Source organism: Schistocerca nitens, chromosome 1, assembly GCF_023898315.1.
Source record: "Schistocerca nitens isolate TAMUIC-IGC-003100 chromosome 1, iqSchNite1.1, whole genome shotgun sequence".
Taxonomy (NCBI): Eukaryota; Metazoa; Arthropoda; class Insecta; order Orthoptera; family Acrididae; genus Schistocerca; species Schistocerca nitens.
The window spans coordinates 949,582,021-949,604,612 of NC_064614.1; the positions used below are offsets into that span (position 1 = coordinate 949,582,021).

General features: G+C 41.6%; 1 protein-coding gene across 1 annotated transcript in view; it reads right to left on the reverse strand.

The window, feature by feature from the left end:
- LOC126194536 (serine/arginine repetitive matrix protein 1) overlaps positions 1–13,380 on the reverse strand; it is a 368,411-nt gene extending 355,031 nt beyond the window's left edge. Inside the window, exon 1 of the mRNA XM_049932774.1 lies at positions 13,214–13,380. The gene's annotated coding sequence lies outside the window, so the exon portion shown is untranslated. The remainder of the gene's footprint in view (positions 1–13,213) is intronic.
- Between the last annotated feature and the right edge of the window lie 9,212 nt (positions 13,381–22,592).

A 22,592-nucleotide genomic window follows, 5' to 3' on the forward strand; every position in this document is an offset into this window, starting at 1 on the left:
ACGTTAAAAAAACAGAGAATTGATCTAGGCGTTGAATTCATGATCTGTGTTGAAAAATTGGCTTAGGCATGTGCTCGTAGAGGGACATGAATTTTCTCTCTACAACTGGCTAGACGTGATAACACCTGCAGTTCATACCAGTCGAAACTGCTGATGATATTCAAAAGACCTCTCGCATCGCGCTTTTCATTCAGCTTCTTGGTTTTTTTTTTTTTTTTTCATCAGTCTTCTAACTGGTTTCATTTGGCCCGCCGCGACATCCTCTCTTCTTAAACTCTGAGTGACACACATCTGACGTCCTCAATTATTTCTTCAAAATATTTGCCCTCAGCAGCTCCCTCTATTCCGTAGAAGTAACTCCCAAGCGTCATAATGTATGCCCTATCACCCAGTCGCTTCTTACACTCTCCTTCAGTTCAAGATACCACCCAGTCATCTTGCTTTAGAAATTGCTTGGTTTGCCTGGTTTGCTTCAGACAAAGTGCTCTATGTTTTCAAATAGACCACAGGCGATTTCTCCCATCATCCTAGTGGTCTGTCTTCAGTGATATCGTCGAATGTGACTTTTCCTTCTTCACAGTATATTAAGTATACGTATGCAGAAATAAGTCAGTTAATGCCTACGTGGCTATGCCCGCATCTCGTGGTCGTGCGGTAGCGTTCTCGCTTCCCACGCCCGGGTTCCCGGGTTCGATTCCCGGCGGGGTCAGGGATTTTCTCTGCCTCGTGATGGCTGGGTTTTGTGTGATGTCCTTAGGTTAGTTAGGTTTAAGTAGTTCTAAGTTCTAGGGGACTGATGACCATACATGTTAAGTCCCATAGTGCTCAGAGCCATTTTTGAACCTACGTGGCTATCATGCGTTCGAAGATCAAGCGAGCTCGTTTGACGTTTAGTAGACCAGTTGATTCAGCTCATCGATGACTCCCTACAGCGGCTCTAACACCATGGCAAGGAGGTGATCTTTTGCTGGGTATCTGGCCTCATCGGGATACAGGGAAACTACATGGCCGGCAAAGCGGCCAAAGGAGCATGTCGGAATGGTGTTGTCTGTCAATGTCCCATTCCGTTTCAGGCCATCATCTCATTTTCTGGTTCAAATGGCTCTGAGCACTATGGGACAACATCTGAGATCATCAGTCCCCTAGAACGTAGAACTACTTAAACCTAACTAACCTAAGGACATCACACACATCCATGCCCGAGGCAGGATTCGAACCTGCGATCGTAGCGGTCGCGCGGTTCCAGACTGAAGCGCCTAGAACCGTTCGGCCACTCCGGCCGGCTCATTTTCTGGCAGATGCATCGTGCGTCAGTGGGAGACTGAGTGGTTGAAAGTGACAGAAAACAAACTGCGGTCGCTCAAGACGACCACACAGGCATGGCGGACTTGACGTCAGCCTACCCACTGGAAGGCGGTTCTGCTTACCAGGCAGCGCATTAACACACGGCTTCCTCCTCCGGCGAGAGGATCCACCACTCTGTGAGGTTTGTGGTGCGCCACTTTCAGTTCATATTTTGGCAACATGTGTCCTATGTACTGATATTAGGGCAGCACTCAGTCTCGATGGAGATCTGCCCACCGTCCTCGCCGACACTGATTCCAATATCACTAGAGTGGTGAAATTCTGATGAACTGTCAGGCCCACTGTCCAGCGTGTGGGGACAGCCTTCGTTCACATCCATGAGACTCGCTTGCTGAATTTTCGTCAGGGCGCTGATAACCATGATGTTGAGCGCCCCTCACCTCAAATCATCCTCGTAGTTTGACGTTACTTATTCTCGATCTGCAAGTTGGGTGCTTTGGCAGTACAAGAGGCAGGATGCGCTTTACGTTATCTTCGAAGATCGCAACGGCTTTGAATTGCGGGTACTCTGATCATCAGGCGCCGCCCCAGGGAGGTCTTCTTGCAATTCGTTAGTCTTCTGGCGTCGCTACCTTCTTGTACCCTAATGCACCGTCTGCGAAGAGGCTAATAGACTTTCGGCTGTTATCCATTACTAAACTAAACTAAACTCCGTCCGAACAGGCCTTGGAAGGCCCAACGGTACCGATCGGCCGCCGTGTCATCCTCGCCCACAGGCGTCACTATGTCGCGGGACTTTGGAATTCGCCACGCTACACTCGTTCCCTCAGATACAAATTATACCGTCGCAGCTGTATGAGCGCTCGACGGCACAGAAAATATTTGTAAGAAAATGAAGGTACAAAAATTCTAACTCTTTTTGTTTTCTACTCGCTATTGTCTCTTGTGAGCGAAAGCTTAATTTAACTTATTCGCTAGTCTTGGTACGTTTCAGACGTAAAAACTTATTCGTTAGTCTTGGTCTGATTAAGACGTAAAAAACTTATTGATGTGCAGACATATAGTATTGTGGAAGCTTGTATGAAATTTGGAGGATGGAAGCAGCTGTAAAATTCATTGGATTCAAGATCAAGATGGTTTTAATTTGTAGACATTAGTAATTCCTGGTCGATGAAATTTACTGCAAGATTTTGGAGCAGCTACGACTTTTTCATGCAGAAATGAAGCAGAGATCGTTGGAGAACAAGACCTGAACGCAGCACGAGAGAAGACATGTTAACTTGGCAATGAATGTACTCTTATCTACGCTATTTCCCCCCGTTAATCACATTTTGTTATTCTCTGTTCTCTTTCAAATAATTTTTGTAGTGGAAATTGGTTTGACTTTTGCTCAGAAATGCCACAAGGACCACCCCAACAATAGCTTTTCCGAATCATGAAGTCCGATAGCTTTTCTGTAATTCGAAGTCCGATTTACATTTCATTCTTTGCCTTTTTCACGGTCATTAACGATTTTAAAACCCCCTTTTTATTCACCATTTCTTCCCACATTTTCAACTTTTTCTTTTCTTCTCTTTTTCTTTTTTATTAGCCACTACAACTGCGTGCTGTTATGGAGGGGCATGTGGTCAGCACACCGCTCTCCCGGCCGTATGCCCGCATCTCGTGGTCGTGCGGTAGCGTTCTCGCTTCCCACGCCCGGGTTCGATTCCCGGCGGGGTCAGGGATTTTCTCTGCCTCGTGATGGCTGGGTGTTGTGTGCTGTCCTTAGGTTAGTTAGGTTTAAGTAGTTCTAAGTTCTAGGGGACTTATGACCACAGCAGTTGAGTCCCATAGTGCTCAGAGCCATTTGAACCATTTGAACCGGCCGTATGTCAGTTAACGAGACCGGAGCCGCTACTTCTCAATCAAGTAGCACCTCAGTTTGCCTCACAAGTGCTGAGTGCACCCAGCTTACCAACAGCGCTCGGCAGACCGGATGCTAGCCCAGCCCGACAGCGATTAACTTCGCTCGCGGTTCTAGGCGCTCAGTCCGGAACCGCGCGACTGCTACGGTCGCAGGTTCGAATCCTGCCTCGGGCATGGATGTGTGTGATGTCCTTAGGTTAGTTAGGTTTAAGTAGTTCTAAGTTCTAGGGGACTGATGACCACAGATGTTAAGTCCCATAGTGCTCAGAACCATTTGAACCATTATTTGATTAACTTCGGTGATCTGACGGCAAACGGTGTTACCACCGCAGCAAGGCCACTGGCTGTTATCCATTAGGTTATTTATATGTATTATATGCAGTGGTTGTCCTATCAGTCTTCCTATGGTACTCTAAAATAAACTTTCATCATCAGAAGTCGTTGTGCTCATTGCTGAGCGTCGTGACCCTATTAACGAAACAGCTCCATTCTGGACGGTTCCCAGCTTCTCTTAGATCCTGTCGAATAGGTAGACCAGAGATCACCTTGATTTGATCACCCGTTCGCTCCTCTTCCCCTGAGTCTCTAGCCCTCGATCTTTCCTTCCATGATTATTTTCTATAGGTTTTCTCCATCTCTTCTCACAATATGACAACAGAACTGGAATTTTTTGGTTGAAACGCGAAGAATGGCGTTTGGAGATACTGAGCGGCTCAATAACAGACACACTTGTTCTTCTTTCAGTCCACTTTGTGCGCAACATCCTGCGCCAGCACCAAAACGCAAATGCATCGATGCGCTTATTGTCTCTGGCTTTACGGGTCTTTGTCTCTTAACGATAAAACAAGACAGAAGACACGAGTGTCTCAACAAGCCGGACCCCTGTGAAGTTCGTTATAGCTGTGTTCTCCCATATCTTGGTGAGCTTCTTCATAGCCACTCACGCTAGCGTGATCCGTCTTCTTATCTCATCTTCACAGCTTACCGTGTCACAGATGGTTGCCCCACGACAGTTGAAAGAATGCTTGGCTTCCAGTTCCTTTAATTGACTTGTGAGTTGAATCTGTACTCCTCGATCAATTATCATGATTTTGTATTTGCTGAGTCTAAGGTCCAGTCCACGTGATAGGCTAAGGTCCTTAACTTTTGTTAAGAGCTCTGCAAGTTTATCTTCTCTGTTGGCTAAATGCACGGTGTCATTAGCAAATTGAAGGATGTTAATAGTTCTACCATCAATCTAGATGCCTACAGTCCAGTCATCAAGAGCGTTCCTAATGAAATGTTTCGCAACGATGTTGTAGAGTTGAGGGGATGGAGTGCAGCACAATCTGGCACCTTTTGATACACTGAAGAAATCAAACGTGCCAGCAATTGTCTTCACAGCTGCGAGGTGATTATTGTGTAGACTTCTGATTAGTGCTGACAAATGTTGTGAGGCACCGAACTCTGCAAGTACCTACCACGACTTTTCCCAGACAACGCAGTCAAAGGATGGATGTAGATGAAGGCAGGAACACGGAACTCTCGCGATTTCTCTATTATTTGTCGTATTTGATAATCTTGTCGAGAGTTGCTTTTTCCTTCAACAAAACCTGCTTGTTTTGTGAATATGTGAGGCTCAATGTATGGCTTCAAACACTAGTTCCAGATGTAAGCAAAATTTTGCTTCTCTGGGACATGACAGCATTGGTTCGTTAGTTGGAGCAGTTTTCCTGATTGACCCTTTTTTGTGTAGTAGGATGGCGGGAGACTTCGACCAGTCTTCTGACTACTTCCCCATTGCCATATTCTTGTATACATTGAATGCAGCACATCAACAGCTTCCTGCTCCATTTCCTCGATCATCTCGCCATTACCTTTACGTATGTCGAAGTCTAAGTTTTGTCTGCATGGAAGTCTTGTATGCATTCATAAATCGGATCCGATTCGCGGTAAGCTCGTATTTTGTTCATTAAACGACAGTGCGGAACTATACCAAATGCCTTCCTGAAGTCAAGGAACACGGCATCAACTTGCGCGTCGTTCCCTAAGGCGCTCTGCGTCTCACGGACGAACGGAGCGAGATGATTTACGCAAGATCTTTGGTTGAGTAATCCGTGCTGTGTTTTATGGAGGAGAGTGTCACATATGAGCATAAAACGTGTTCTATTTATTGACTCCATGGGGGATTTTGCGTCAAAATACGTTCAATTGATGGTGTGCGGGTAAGTCTGGAGCTGCCTGGAATAATGTACGTACAGTACCTGTTTTTCTTAAGTCGTCTGGATGAACACCTGCGAATAAACCTTATAATATTAATGGTTACGAGCCGTCCACTCTCTCACTGTGTTCTGCCACGTCTCGTTGCGCCAAAATAGCTTATTAGTTCCCAAAAGTTATTTAAACTGGTATTAGTATTTGAAAACCTGATAGAACTCAGCAAAATGTCCAGTAATTGAATAAAACCCAACAGGGTTACAACCACTTCGGCCTACATAAAACAGTCGCTTTCACAACCAGTTTCGAACGCAGTTGACATCCAAGTGAATTCATGGTAACAACAGACCACAGTGTTTTGTATCAAAATCTGGTGGCAAAAAAAGTTCATTGCTTCCTAGAACAGACTCATAATTCAAGTTTCGGAAAATAAGTTAAGGTGTAACAACATGAAACGCACAAGCGTGTTTTTTTCGCATGTAAAATGTGAAAATAGTAAAAAACAATAAATGGAAGTTCATTGTATTAGTTTCAGAAGGATTATTCGTCATAGAGCAGCATCATGTAAGGCATACGTTACAGCATTGGAATCTAATGATCCGAAGATCGTTATTACCGAGAAATATAATATAGAAAAACAAATGTTCCACTCTACCCATGCAATCAGTATTGGTAATATGTTAAAAACTGTTTATGAACGATAAGTGACAACCAGGCAAAAGGAAAATAGGTTGTTTACTTGACCGAGGTTGACCGTTGCATCGAGGGCAAGTGTGCGATTATACTGGCCTCGTAACAACATAGCTGCGAGAGCACAGAGCATACGCCAAAAGATTGCAATAGTGAAGACAAGCGAACAATCCAATAACACTACGAAGTGTTCCAACAATGGGCAATCTTTTGAACCTGACACTATAGCCATATTGATTCCAGAAAGAACCTTCCTCTACACGTTTGATTCATGCAAAATACTTCCATGTAATTTTCATTGTTTTTAACATCTCGACAATGTTTTTTTTCATTTTTTCCAGTGCGGCCTTAAGCTCGTTTTGTAACATGCTATGAACTGTGTGTGCGCCCATGTTTTCAAATACATACTGACTCTTTACTGTACTTGCACTTCATAGGCACGTATGCACTTAAAAATGAACTATGTTCTACACCGTTTTTAAAATAAACGTTGTTTTATATTAGTCTAAGTGGTTATAACGCTGTCAAGTTCCTTCCGTTTCTGATGAAACGTATTTCTCGTTGAAAAGTGGGTAAGTATTTACCGAAATGTTTCTTACTTCTCGAGCGAATTGTGATCTTAGTATACTTTGAAAAAGGCATCTCATTCGTACGCAACAACGCGTCATATTTGCGAATGGAATTGGACAGAAGAATCACCAACCCCTGTCGAGGCACATTATTTATCTTGGCTGTAATGTTTTGCTCCTATTTCTGCCTCATATAGATACTTACAAACAGGAAACCAAACAGCTTACATAGCATGTAGTGACACTACCTCACACTGACCGGTACACTAATCTCCGTGTAAGGCTTATGCATGCGGAACTGACACGTCAGCTAAGACGAACTGAAATTTGTGTATCCTAAACTCAGTAACCAGTTCTGTAAAATTCGCTAAATAGCGAAATGATCACTGTATTGGATCTAATTTCAAAAACAGACGACCAGAAAGTGCTGCAAGGACGCCAGAGGACTGCTCCAAACTCGGTAAGAATAAGACACAAGGCAGTACCAGCTTCTGTGAACGGGGAAAGACAAGGGATACACGGCAAAAATGTTTAACTACGCTGGAATGGGCGAACCACTAAAAACAGTCGCAGTGACAGGCTTCCAGGTTGTGTTCGCCAACCAAAAATATCCTATCATCCTGTCATTTGCACATTGTACAACAACCTGAGGTAACTCGTTTCAAAGCTTCCACTGCTTCAGCTCCCGTTCGATGATCTGTAGAGTACGGTGCGTGCTTGTCAATAGCTCCCATTGGCCGGAGTCCAGCGTCGCCGTATTTTAAGCTTGCGCTGTCCTGTCACTGTCATCATTAGCGCCCTGTAGCGTCTGACTCGCCACGCCCGTTTATCTGCTTCCAGGAAACCACAACAAACACTCATATTTAAAGATGAAAATATGATCTCATTGCTGACTTTCCCTTGTCGAGTTATTTCCATTTGCAAGCTTCCACTGCTTCACTGTCTCTTAGTTTGTTTTTGGTGCTTGGAACGGAGAACAGGGAAATTCGTAATCTTAAGTTCGGGGTGAACGTGTTACAATATGCTTGTGCCATTCTTATTCCTGTCCACAGGTGCGCTTCTTCTGGCAGTTTTGTCTTGTGCATTTACATAGGCTGATCTTAAATATGCAATCAAAGTTGCATACTGAGAGTATTTCCACATTATGCTGCCTTATGCATACATGTTGGCCATCGTCTGTCACGCCTGAAATACACAGGAAGCAACTGTCCGATCATGTGCATCCGTTAGTTCGTTCAGAAAACCTCAAAGGGCAATCTGTACCTTCAACAAGGCAGTACATCACCCTAATCTTCCCGACTTGCGTCAAAATGATTTGAAGAAAGATAATTATACAGGGTCAGCTCCTACTGTTGAAAAGGAACTGCATGCTAACCTCTGGCGTATTAGACGGAGCTTGGGAAAACCACTTCCAATGCATAAACGTACTCATATTTAAGTGAAAAGCTTCTGTGAAAACAAGTAAACAGTCAAAAGGCTCGATTCAACTATGCCGCTTGGCAGTGGAGCCACACTTAGCGGTGTTTACACTGGACTAACAGGTTCCGACCACTCTTGCCTTTCAATTTAATCACTTTTTTTCTGAGTTTTTTCCGAACTGTTTCAATACCAGCATCAACAAGCGTTATATCACTATACTTGTCTTTGAAAGAGTTTTTAACAACAAGACATAAACTGCAAGAGATTTTAACCAAACTATGTGAGTACATTTATCAATCAACTGTACATATCAAAAACCATTGATAATTGCTGCACAAACAGGGCTCTGTATGTCCATGAAATAAGGAACTAGGCTGAACTTACATTTACCAAGCAAGTATAAACACAAAACTCAGAACAGCACTTTCGGCAACGAATAAAACTTTACAATAAAGTATCCAAATCAATTACTAAAACGAACTTATTTAAACAGATAATTAAAAAAATTCCTATTCGGCAATACATTCTATACATTGAAGGTTTACTTAGATAACACAGAGTTGGGGTTTAGTAAAGAGATATTGCAGGAACAATCTGTCGAAGCAAAAAATTCTAGTAAACATGGGCTTTAAATTGCGGACCTTAAAAGCTACGAGCACTTTATCTTAGACACATTGAAACAAATCTCTTCTATTGAACGGGTGCTCAAATCACTTAATGTATATATTTTAGAGCCCCTACTTATTAAGACTGTTTTGTTTCGAATGATCGTCCCTGTAACACTTTCGCACTACGTTTTTTCTTCTTTGTTTCTTTCTTACAAAAACAGTCTCCCAAAACTAAGTAACGTATAGTACTAACACCTTATCCTCTTTCTGAGCTCAAAATGTCACTCGTTATAGAGGAATGCAGACTAGTTTTTCAGTCTCGCAAATGGGAAGTTGCCGTACACAAAATGAACGCCATGCGTCGTCGCTATGGTCCTGACATCAGCTGATTGTGTGTGTGTGTGTGTGTGTAGCGTTATGTTACGAAGCAATGCATCTAGTCTGTGTAGTGACTGGGACTGAGACAGTATTGTACAGTAAGGGTAAACCGAATGAGATAGCACTTTTTTAAACAGATTAGCCCTGTATTTGAGAGAGTAGTGGAGGCTCCAACCCTCATCCGTCCGTCCTGATTTAGGTTTTCTGTGGTTTCCCTAAACTACTTCAGGTAAGTAGCGGGATATGTTCCCATCAAAAGGCCACGACCGACTAACTGTCCCATCCTTTTCAAACTAGACCACTAAGGATGTAAATGCCTGTGTATACAAATTACGCTATTATTAAACTGCAATACCAAGACACGTCCAACAATCTTGTAAAAAGTGATCTACGAGTGAACAAGGATACTTGGACTACTACTTTCGAGTACCGTGAAAAGGAGTATATCGTTCTACTTTTTAAAAGAGCAGATAAATATCTGGTTAACTTAAATAATGATGAGTGGATCCTGTTTGTGAGGGACCTGATGTGACTTTTCATTGCACAAAATTTATTGCGATGCGACTGTGTAATTGTTTCAGTCACCGGATAAAATTTTGAAAAAGAAGTTCACTTTCAGAACGGAAGACCTGCATTCTTACCTCTCACACAATAAGATGTTTACACTTTCAGCAGGAATATACCCTTTCTGTCTTTTATTAGTAACAAATACTTCTCTGCCTCCACAACTTTACTCTCGTAAAATACATCGATCACGAAATTGCGGTAACCATCCGTAAAAAGCGAGGGAGGGGAAACAAACTGCAAACATGGTTCTTCTGTAATTCGTTGTCACCAAGTTCAAGCAAAGATTTTTTTAAGAAGCGTACGACTCTGTTGTCCCCTGGCACAATTAATCACGATTGAATGAAGAACTGAATTCCGTTCCGTGCGGATATTATTCAGGACCAACGCGTCTGTGCAACCACCTAGAATATCCGATGTAGAGCTAATTACAGAAATATTGCCAGAGCGGAACATTTGCTTCTTAATGGTACGATTATTCTGGTGATGTTATAAATTTTAATTTAAGAAATTGTTTACTGGTGAAACACTACGGACATGCCTTTAGGGAACAGAAAAGACGGTTTTAATGAGAACGACATGCCAAAGTACAAAAACTGTTCCGTTTGACGGGTAACTTTTGGAGCACGTGAAGATTGCAACATGAGCGTCCAGTCCAACACGCGAGGCAGGCAAGGGGAATATTTAGCTACTCGCCTTCTGCTGCAGAGTCCGGACCATCTGGAGCGAAAATGTATGACAATCATCATGTTTTGGGGGAAGGAAACTGCCAGCTACGTGCTACACAACTGTTGACGTTGTGAGATGCGTCGAGTTAAAATGTATGGGCTGTTTGGTTTGAAAGGGCTTGTTTCTGGTACATCACAGCACCAGGTGGCACATTTAACTCGTCCCTAGGTCTGATGTAACCGCTGCATTTCTAACTGAAGAAAAATACTATCGGAGTTACATAGTCACAAAGTACGCCATTCGGGGCGAATGCATTTTGCATTTCTCATGCTCAACTACTCTTGTGATTATGATCTTGCTGGATCATTCCTGCAGAGGTGGCCCGGACGGTTTTTGTTCAATCGATTTTTACAGTCACGGGTTTTAGAAAGCTGTATGATGCCGGACAAAAAATACTCTGTACGCGATTTATCCTAGACTACTCCTACAGTTTTTGGGAGGCCCCGCGCGTAGAGTAGAATCTAGAGTCAAGAAATTTTGAGACGAGGAACTCGTGTTCCAGTCTGAGTTCGTTTAACATTTACGGGTTACGGATGTAGGAAACTGAGGGGGTCACTGGAGGAAAAGAGATGTTATTCGTACTAAAAGCTGTCGAAAAAAATTCTCCACGCTGTTCTGTTCCTGTGCAGATATCTAACAACTATTGTGACCTACATCCTTCTGAATTGCTTACTGTATTCATCTCTTGTTCTCCCTCTACAATTTTTACCCCTACACTCCCCTCCAGTACTAAACTGGTCATCTCTCAACAGAGTTCTTCCTTTAGTGAATTTGTGCCATAATTTCTTTTTCCCCCCATTTCGAGTCAATGTCTCCGCGTCAGTCATTCTATCTACTTACCCAGTCTTCAGAATTTTTCTTTAGTACCACATTTCACAAGGTTCTGTTCTTGTCTGAACTGTTAATCGTCCACTTTTCGCTGCAGTACGAGGCTGCACAGCAGACGAATACCTTCAGATGAGACTTCCTAACACTTCAATTTATATCCGTTGTTGATCTTTTTCATAAAAGCGTTGTTATTGCCAGTCTGTATTTTATATTCTCTCTACTTCGGCTATCGTAAGTTATTTTATTGCCCAGGTAGTAAAATTCATTGAATACTTTTACTGTCTCGTTTCTTTATCTAATTCCTTCATCAACACCTGATTTAAATCGTTGTACCAGGCAAATATTAAGACAAGATTTGAATAGATATTACTACAGTTTTTAGAGAATAAGACTGTCATATATAACGGCATTCACACACACTCTTGATGTATACTGGAAATTGCTTTTGTGATGTTGCTCCTTCCAGGATAAGATGCTGCGATCTGGATCCGAAGTTCTCAAGAGATCTGTAGCAAACTTTGCTGGACGTCACATCAGCAGATTCTTACAGTTCTTTGCTTGTTGCAAAGAAGTGGTCATCTTCTGCAGGCAATGGAGGTGAATTTTATTACTATGCTAGTCTAGCTGTTAAGAAACATGAAGTTGTTTGGAGATGCCGTAGTTCAAAGTCGTAGCATGTAGAAAAGAATGCAAATGATTGTGGCTGGTTTCTTCACTGCAAGGATGGTGTTAAACGTGTTTAATTTGTCCTTCAAAAGACAAGTCACTACTTAGTACACAGAGGAAACCCTGCTTCAAAGACGAAATTGTGTTTAAAAGTCATCTGTCCAAAATTACATATGCTTCTCACATCACAAAAATGCTCCGACGCATTGAACTAAGATTTTGATTGCCGTAGATTATTCGGATTAACGAAAATCCGGAAACTCCAAAAAAAATTTGGACGACTTCGGTTAACTGCATTAAACACGCTCGTTATACTTGTTTCCGTGTAAACAAATTATCCATTATTTTAACAAAAATTGTAACTGGATATTGACAAAGAACACAATGGGTTTTACATACTGAAATATCCACTATGTATATTTCTATGAGGCCAGATAAGGACGTTGTTTATGCGTATCACAATCAAGTTGGTGTGCCTCCAGCATTAGTTCTGCCGAAGTATTTTTCGTTCAGCTGGATTATGGCGTGTTATGTCTTCAGATTGAGCTTAACTAATCCATCATCAATATTGTCATTGTAGACAAACAAACGGCGACAACTTCGTCATCAAGATCATTTCGCAGCCAGTTATTTTAAGTCAACATCTACTTCTGGTTAACATGGAGCACTTGTATATGCTACAACGAATTCCGCAGGGTCAACATTGTTTATTCAATGTGGAGACTGCGCCAGTGGGCTCACAAACGGATGGACTTTGTTCTTTGGACAATGCCACGTTCTCTCTGATGTCATTTTACACTCTCAGCAAACGGGCAATAAGTACTGTACAACTCAATGTTGATTTGTTAACCAGCACCGTGTCATGATCCGTGAACGGATGTTGACTAGATTAACGCTTGTCGTCATCGATTGTTGCCGCTTTTACTGCCAGTCCGAATTAACAGAAGATGAAGATTAATGTGGACCGGATAAACAAGGTTCCACTGTACTCGCAAGTCAAAACTCCACAGAAATAATGGAATTTTTCTTCAGGTGAAGAGCTTTTACACTGTGGAATGCTGACTGTATTTACCAGCAGGCACCAACATTGTCTTTTGGAGACCTGAGAGTCCTACAAACACTGAATGCGCCTGAAAATATCTATTATAGGTTCTTAGATGAATGGAACAAGAACTGGTCATTGAATCAAGTTCTCTCCGCTGTATAGTGTGGCCTGCGGTGTGGGTACGCGTAAACAGGCGCTGTCATACGTGCAGCCTGCATCCCGCCAAAACAGACACCAGCTGTCGGGAACGCACGCGAGTCGCCTACGGCAGGTAAAGGCAACCGCCGACAGCACGCTGCGCAACTCACCGGTCCTGTCCCGCTGATTCCGTCCGCTGAACAAGGCGCCGTCTATGTCACCGCCTCCTCTGCCGTTGCAGAACACTGCTGCGGGGTCGCCACTGGTCGCTGTCGCGTTGTTTCGCTCAACCCCGTTCACATCCACCGAACGTGCCAAATGCCGGGTTAAAAGTGAGACGAGACACGGCACCCCTCCCCTGGCCGCCCCCTCCCCCACCCTGGCTGACCATTCCCCCCACCCTCGGCTATCTCTGAGGCGCTGCGCTGCGGTGAGTTCCGCAGCCGGGCTCGGAGCAGTGTTTCTGTTTCGAGACCGGTGTCGGTTGCGTAACACTGTCTCACCTCGCTACCGGCTACGCGCGCGTTTCAATTTAGTTACTTTACAGCGCTACTAAAACCGTGGCCGGCAAATCAAAAATTGCTATGATTAGTGGTGAAGCTGTGGACTATCATTCTACTTCCTCGCAGATTACGAGCATCAAGCAGTCACTGAAGCTGTTGATGGTCTCTTAGGCAAGTTGCTTCATACATCCAAACTTGTAAACAACCCCGATACAAACCACGGTGTATGCTCAGTATATTGAAACCATATTCACAATGCATGCTTTTCCTACTACCCGACAACTGTTTTCCATATTACACGGATACTAATAAAATTTCTGAGAGTATTCACTACTTTGAAGTGCATGTAGTACTTTAAAACTTTGACAGCACATCGTAACCAATGGCACTCATCGATGACTAAATGCAAAGAGTGAAAGGGAAAAGATCTTTAGCAAAAAAATCTGTCTCAATCTGTAGCTCAATTTGTAAGACTTTGGCACCTCTTTTTTTTATTTATTTATTTTTTTTTTACACCAATATTTTTCTCAATATCTTACAATCTTATACTTTCACCACAGGGAAGCTTATTGTAATATTTTGCAAGAGACACTAAGAAAAGTATCTCAACTTTGAATATATCTTTCCTCACTAAATAAATCCTGATATATATATATATATATATATATATATATACGGCCATATATCACTGGGTCATAGGATGCTTTTCCCTCAGTGTATGTACTTTTCCCTGGGTTTCTCCACCAAATTATTATAAGCTAACGTTCAATACAATAGAATTCTTAATCTACAACTTACAAACTGTGCTGCCAGTAAGACATGATTGTTGGGCTTAGGTGGTCAAACTTTCATCTTCCACTTTGTTAACTTTAAACACAGTGAATGTTAACACACACGCTCTGCATTCATCAGTACTATTGCTTAGCAAGTGGTGACAGAAAAGGGGTTCTGGAGACAGCCTTAAGAAATGCAATTATTTCAGACATTGATTCACCTGGCAAGAGAAAGTTAAAGGTTTGAGGAAATAATGGTAAAGGGGTGGGGGAAGAGACGTTCGGTGACAAGCACTTCAACGAACACTGTGATACCTGTCCATCTGTGAAGAAGTTTGATGACTGCAAAGAACAGAGGTTTCTTATTTCAATGAGCTCCTTCAGGAAGATGTACACAGCAGGTGCGGCCATACAACAGCCTCCTCTGTTCTCTGCAACAAATAGGAGTCAGTCTGGTAATACTGCTCACATGCATTCGCAGGACTTTCTCCACTTGTTTCTGTGCTGCTGCTATGTTTTTCTTCAGTGAACTATTAAGGTGTTCAACTTTTGAGTGGGAATCATCTCCCAGGATAAAGATATACCTTATTATGACAGAACCATGAGCACAGTTTTCTCCATGTGCTAGGGTCAGTTCCTCAAAGCCATTTGAATATATCAAAAACTGCCGTTAACCTAATAGTTAACAGCTATGGAAAGAACCAAGACCTGTTTAGGTCATAGACTACAGTGCAAGTGCACTAAGCATGCACACATGCTGGTGATAACTTCTTCAGTAACTGTCTTGCATTCCAAAACATTCCAAGTACTGTGTTGTCACACAGAACACAAAAGATGAGGAATTAATTATTTCAACAACATTTTGTGTCAATTTCATACATATATGAAGGTGGTTTGAAAAGACTGGCTGGCTGATGTGGCTGAGCGGTTCTAGGCACTTCAGTCTGGAACTGCGCAACAGCTAGGGTCGCAGATTCGAATCCTGCCTCGGGCATGGATGTGTGTGATGTCCTTAGGTTAGTTAGGTTTAAGTAGTTCTAAGTTCTAGGGGACTGATGACCTCAGATGTTAAGTCCCATAGTGCTCAGAGCCTTTTTTTTTTTTTGAAAAGACTGATGAAATAAACAAGAAAAAAATGTTCAAGAAACACCTCACCTTACTTCACGATACAGTCTTCTTTGAGGGATACACACTTGGTCTTGCTGCCCCTCCAGCTTTTTCATCCCACCAGAAAAATAAGTTCTGTCAAATTCTGCAAACACACCTGTTGAGTGCGACTATCACTTTCTCATTTGATGAAAATTTCTTCCCAGCAAATCAATGTTTCATGTTAGGGAACCACAAAGAAGTCATTTGGGGCTAAGTACAGTGAATAATGCAGATGAGGAACCAAAGTCTAATTCATGCAGTTCACCACTGTTATTGCTTTTGCGTGGGATGGTGCATTAACACAGTGAAAGAACACTCTTTTGCATGCCAACCTTTATCATCTTTCAGGCAATGCAAGTTTCAAATGAATGAAGCATAACCGGGTCCAGTAATGGTTCTGCCTTTTCCAAGTAATCTATGAGGATTATTCCTTGGAAATCCCAAAGGAACAGTGGCAATCACCTCTGTTCTTCTACAGTGCACTTTCACTACCCTTTGTCCATTGTTGTGACTGCAGTTTGATTGTGGTGTGTAAATGATGGATCCAGATTTGATCAACAGTCACAAAAAGTTTTGTGGATTGTAATTGAACATCACCAGACATTGTGCTGAAATGTTGTGTCACACACGCTTTTGGTTGACTATGAGCAATTGTGGCACCCACCTCTCAAACTGTTTCTTCACAGCCAATTCTTTGTGCAGGATATTATGCACTTGCTCAGCTGAGTTGCCTACAGTCTCAGTAATCTCAGCAATCTCGCATTACCCTATCATGGATTTGTCAATGATTTCCTTTGTTGTGACCTCAATTTGATGGCCAGAGTGCATTTTGTCTTTGGAGATTGTCCGACAATGTTTAAATTCATTAATCCACAAGTAAATTGTCTTTAATGATTGTGTATAATCTGCATGAGTTTCATCCAATTCTTTTTGGATGTCTATGGCAGTCCAACCCTGCAAATGAAAATGTTTGATAACAGCATGAAACTTTTCTCCAGTTCCAATTGCAGTTCCACTGATCAATTCAGACAGCTGTCAGAACAGTGGACTGTACATTGTTGAAACTCTTTATACAATCCTTGGAATAATCAAGCATACCAACTATGAAGGTGCAACAAAAATGTTCCGTTCTTTCCTGGAAATTTACCAGACTCATCAAACCATCCTCACACAGAAGAATTATAAATTTTGTACTTGGGGGGGGGGAATCAGCTCTGCACAGAGTAAATATGTCTATCTCAATAGAGATGGATGAACTCCGTAGCATCATTTCTCATTTTTACCTTTACATCAGCACTCCGAAAGCAACAATGCAGCATGTGGAGGAGCACACAAAGGTTTCCTCTCTTCTCTCTCCTCCCCTGTTCCCCTCTCCCTTCTTATTTTATTCACAAATGGAATGTAGTGATATGAACCTCTTCTTCCAACATATTTTCTGAATTTCAATGGAAATGTTCTATATGCCAAGTTTTACTGTAACATCTTCCACTGTTGTTTATTAAGCACTTTTGTGATACTCTTACATTGGTTAAAAAATTGTTGGTAAAATACATAGCACTTCTTTAAATCTTCAACCTCTATCAATAATACGACTTAATACAGGTGCCAGATTGATGAAAGCAACTATCAGTAGAATGATAATTCCTCTCTAAACATATAACACTATTTACCCTCAGATTCATTACATGGAATTTTGTAGTGAGACAAAAGATTCACTTTAATTTGTCATATTCAGAAAATGGCATTATTTCCCCAGAGACTATCTGGGTTTGTTTGGCAACCCAGTACAAATCTTTCTATTTGACTATTTCAGCAACTTGTACACCTTTTTGAGGAAGATTAGATGAAATAATACAGCACTGCATTTTCTCAATGAATTGGTGGCGCATTCACAGGCAATGCTATATATCCCAGTTATGTTCATTCTGGGCAAACGCAGAACCGTATTTTGAAACACTGCAAGGATCACATCAGCCATATCTGACTGGAACTTACAGTAAATTCGGCGACAGAGCACTGTATCAATGAAGACCACAAATTTGCTTTTCAGAACACCAAGGTGCTATGCCAAGCAAATCGCCTTGGGACAGCAATTTAACAAATCCAATGAAATATGTATTCATCAGAATCTGGTCAACAGGGATGAAGGATTCCAACAGAGCACTGCAGGTAATTCTACATTAGCAGCAATATGACTACAATGGGCCAACACCATCGAACTCACAAAATGCAACCAACATTTCCAGACAGATGCAGACAAGCACCTACAGCCTTGTCACCCTCTCTGCCTATTGGCTGGACAGTAGCCAGCTGACCATAGCCACAGGTGGAAGGGAGGCGGAGAGGGGGAGGGACAGTATCTGCAAAGGGACAGTATCTGCAACATCTCGACACTTTGGCAGATGATGATGATAAGTATGACACTCTTCAAAACATCACATTATTGTAACTGCCACCCAGCTGGAATCCTAAGAGCTTTTCACCAACAGTAAATGGTAGGAGTGTCTGCATTCACACTTCGTTTCACTGCTTAGCAGTTACCTAATTTCGTCCCTTGGGCATTACCAAACAAAAACACACACACACACACACACGAGACAAAGAAACTGGTACACCTGCCCAATATCACGTATGGCCCCTGCAAGCATACAGAAGTGCGGCAACACAACGTGCCGCGGACTCTACTAATGTCTGAAGTAGTGCTGGAGTGAACTGACACCATGAATCCTGCAGGGCTGTCCATAAATCTGTATCAGCATATTGCAAGACATCCCAGGTATGCTCAATGATATTCAATGTCTGGGGAGCTTGGTGGCCAACAGAAGTGTTTAAATTCAGAAAAGTGTTCCTGGAGCCCCTCTGTAGCAATTCTGGATGTGTGGGGTGTCGCACTGTCCTGCTGGAATTGCCCAGGTCCGTCAGAATGCATAATGGACATGAATGGATTGCAGGTTATAAGATAGTATGCTTACATATGTGTCACCTGTCAGTCATGTCTAGACATACAGGGGTCCCATATCACTCCAACTGCACACACCCAGATGACAGGGCCTCCACCAGCTTGAACAGTCCTCTGCTGACATGCAGGGTCCACGGATTCATGAAGTTGTCTCTATACCCGTACACATCCATTCGCTCGATACTATTTGAAACAAGATTTGTCTGACCAGGTAACATGTTTCCAGTCATCAACAGCTCAATGCGCTGCTCACAGGCCCAGGTGAGGTGTAAAGCTTTGTGTCGTGCAGTCAAGGGTACTCGAGTGGGACCTCGGCTACGAAAGTCCATATTGATGGCATTTTGTTTAATGGTTCGCATGCTGACACTCGTTCGTGGTCCAGCAATGAAATCTGCAGCAACTTGCAGAAGGGTTGCACTTCTGTCACGTTGAACGATTCTCTTCAGTTGCCGTCGATCCTGTTCTTGCAGGATATTTCTCTGGCCCCAGCAATGTCTGAGATTTGATGTTTTACTGGATTCCTGATATTCACAGTACACTCGTGAAATTGTCATATGGGAAAATCCCCACTACATCGCTACCTCTGAGATTCTGTATCCCATCGCTCGTGCGCCGACTATAACACTACATTCAGGCTAACTTAAATCTTTATGACCTGCCACTGTAGCAGCAGTAACTGACCTAACAACTGCACCGGTCACTTGCCGCCTTATACACGCATCGCTGACCACAGTGCTGATTTCACCTGTTTTTATATCTCTATTCTTTGGTACTTCAGTGTATACGTCTACGTCTGTATCTTCTCGATCTTTATTTTATAAATGTAATATAAATTATTCCTCTTTTTTAATTGTAACTGAAGTGAATCATTAAATGTAATAACACTAAAATGCGAGCTGTTGTCAAAATTCTATAGAAGGACCAGAGTTAGGCCAAAGCAGTTAGCAGTTGTAAGCAGAATCTGATTTGCCAGAATGAAATTTGTTAATAAACTAGGAAATTAATTAATTAATTGGACATCAGTATTTACTTGAAAATAATAAAACCTGTTCCATATCAAGTATGTAATTAACAAAAGGAAAATCCACTACTTTCACTGCAAAATAGAATGGAGTATTACAACCAACAATCATTATTGACATTGATCTTTTCAAGCTATGTACATTAGAAATAATGTCATGGCCTCCTGCTTTAGCACATGAGATGCTGCAATAATCTCATTTAATTACTTGAGGAAAGTGTAGTTTATGGCTAAAAAAGTGTGAATTTTGTACATATTGAAAGCAAGAGTGTTAGATCTTACACCCACCTGAGATGTGCACTGAACTTTTCACCTCATGCCATTAAAAAAAAAAAAAAATCACTAGAATACCATATCGATGGTAATTAGTACAGATGGTGATCTGTCTCACAACTGTCTTGAGAAAAAAAAGCCAAATCATCAACAATCTCTTGAAGCCACTGGATAAATGTTACATGTGCTGCCTTCTGCTGAATAGGAACACAAATCGACGTACTGTTAGTGCAGATACCACTCCCTAGGGATGCAACTATAATGTTCAGCCATGTATCAACTTGTCACTTCTGCCAAGTGCCATGTAGTGATTTCAGAGTTCAAATCAGTGGTTCCTGTATAAACACTACAGTTCAGCTAAATATACTCCATTTTCCAGAATTACACATGTCGAAAATTTGTGAAATTTTATAATTTTGTAATAAAAGTTATATTTTGTGAACAAAAGCCATGATTAACCTGGGGTGAAATATTGACAATGAAGACACAAACTAATAAACAACTAATAAGAGATTTCAAATAGTACTTGTGCAGAAAAAACAAGGCATACGTTTACAATTACAGTTACTGCAGTAATATACACTTATCTTTTTTTACGTTCCATTATTTTGTTCGTTTCCTACTTTTAAAAATAGAAGTCACAAATTAGGATATTCAGCCTTCTGTTTTTATTGATATCGTTGCAATAATTGATTCCCCACACAACCTTTGGATTGAAATTGCCTCTGTGCTAGAACTCACTTTTAAGTTTGCAGGTATGTTCTATTTAGCTTAATGTTTTATTATTAATTATTTCACGTAACCCAATCTCCAGTAAATTTTATAGCCTCTACAGTCTGTGATGCACACACGTGTTAATACAGTGATTCTTCTCCTAAACAAGCTCCAAAGGTGAAAAATGAATACATTTTACACTCCACTTACAAGAAGAGTCCAGAGGTAGATTTGTAAAGGAGCAATTACATAAAGCTAACAAATATGTTCACGCAAAGAGAGAGAGAGAGTGTGTGTGTGTGTGTGTGTGTGTGTGTGTGTGTGGGGGGGGGGGGGGGGGGAGAGACTAGTCTTGTTCATGCTTGTGTCATACTATCCAACAATGTAGCAGAACAACTGTAGTTCAAATCTTTAATCTCGGCGGCTCGCGCATGCCCGCCCAGATGCGGGAGATTGCTGCGTTGCCAGTTGCAAACGACGCACGCGCCAAGAGAAGCAGCGCCATAGTATAGTATAGTATAGTATAGTATAGTTCGCATACTTACGTTTGGGGGTGGAGGGGGGGGGGGAGCACGCAGTTTATGAAGTAAAGCCACCACGGCCGCATTAACCCTTTCGCTGCTACAGAGACGTGCTCCCCGCATTCCGCACTGTGCACGATTTTGTCATCACTGCACTGCTCGCCTGTGCAGACACATGGTGCTCCGACTGCTTTGACACACTTATCATTTGATTTCACAAAAACTATGTGGCCCAAAAATTTGATTTTTACACATCATCTTGACTGATACCTTCCCCCCATAAATGACTTAATTTTGTTTCCATGTTCAACGCAGTTATTGTGCGGCATTAAATGTAGTAAACCATTGCACGAAATTTTGAAGAGTTTGTAGAGGTAGAAGTCCATGGCGTATACTTTCCGTATGGTCGATTTTAGTTGCCACAATGTTGAGAATGAAATGTGGACAAGATACCTAAATTTCATATAAAATTTACTGTATAACAATATCTCATTTAACTGAAGTACCATATAGGTGTCGTATGTAATATTCAGAAATATTTTATTTATACGTGAGTCATTTCGCTTTTTTCTGAAATGTTCTGATTAAAACAACATTGGCGAAGTACACAAAACTGAATTGTGGACGTAATAAAACATAGAAACTAAAATATATTGTCAGTGAGGCGCAGTGCGCAAACAATTTGTGTTTGTCACAACAGACAGCAAATACTTGCCAAAACATAGACCAGTCAACGAAAACATTGAATATGATGTTGCCAAAGCAGCGAAGCAAAGAATTGAGTCAGACAATCAAGTAGCTCAGTAACGTACGAGCCAAAATTCTGCTCTAAATAATAGTTTTAATACTGTCACAAAAGAATATATCTCATTATGAATAGTAAAACAGCGACTGCAGAAGAGAAGATATACAAACAAAACAGATAACATGAATATTGTATGTGTGCTTTTTCATTGTTTTTAATTGCTGTGAAAAGAAATATTGGAAGACAAAATTAGAAAAACCGAAAACTTATTATGTTTATAATAAAGAGAAAGCACTAGAAATTTCAAATTACATTCAAACTAATAAAATTCGTGAAGTAAGACACTTCGAAATTGTTTTTAAATGAAGAAAATATTAAGCACCGACAAGGTTTGAACGCAGAGCCTTTGGCATAGCACTCAAACACCTTAACCATTATGCTAACGCAGCTCCTCGTTCGACAGAAGTCTAGGAGGACTCTAAACTATCACGCAAAATACCAACAAACACTGTTGGCACGACTATGAATTACTCACGTTTCATCGAAGTACAATAGTGAATAAACAATTACCGCTGTTCTTTATTGCGAAAAAACGGTTCGTGAGAATGATACAAACACCTTTCCTTGCTATTGCCTGAATTAGGAGGCTTATTGCTCGTTTGGTTTAATTAATTAATAGAATATGAAGCAATTGGTATAAAGAATGCTTTTTCCAAACTTTCTATAAAAGAAAGTCTGCTATCAAGAAATTGCTTTTGTTCAATTAATTTATTTACGACCGAACGTTTCTAAAACTGAAGACACTCATCCGTGCTCTGCACTGCAGTCGAGCTCTGGCAACGTCGTTCTCTGTTCATTGGCCGACTGTGTTTTGTGACGTCAGATGCGCAG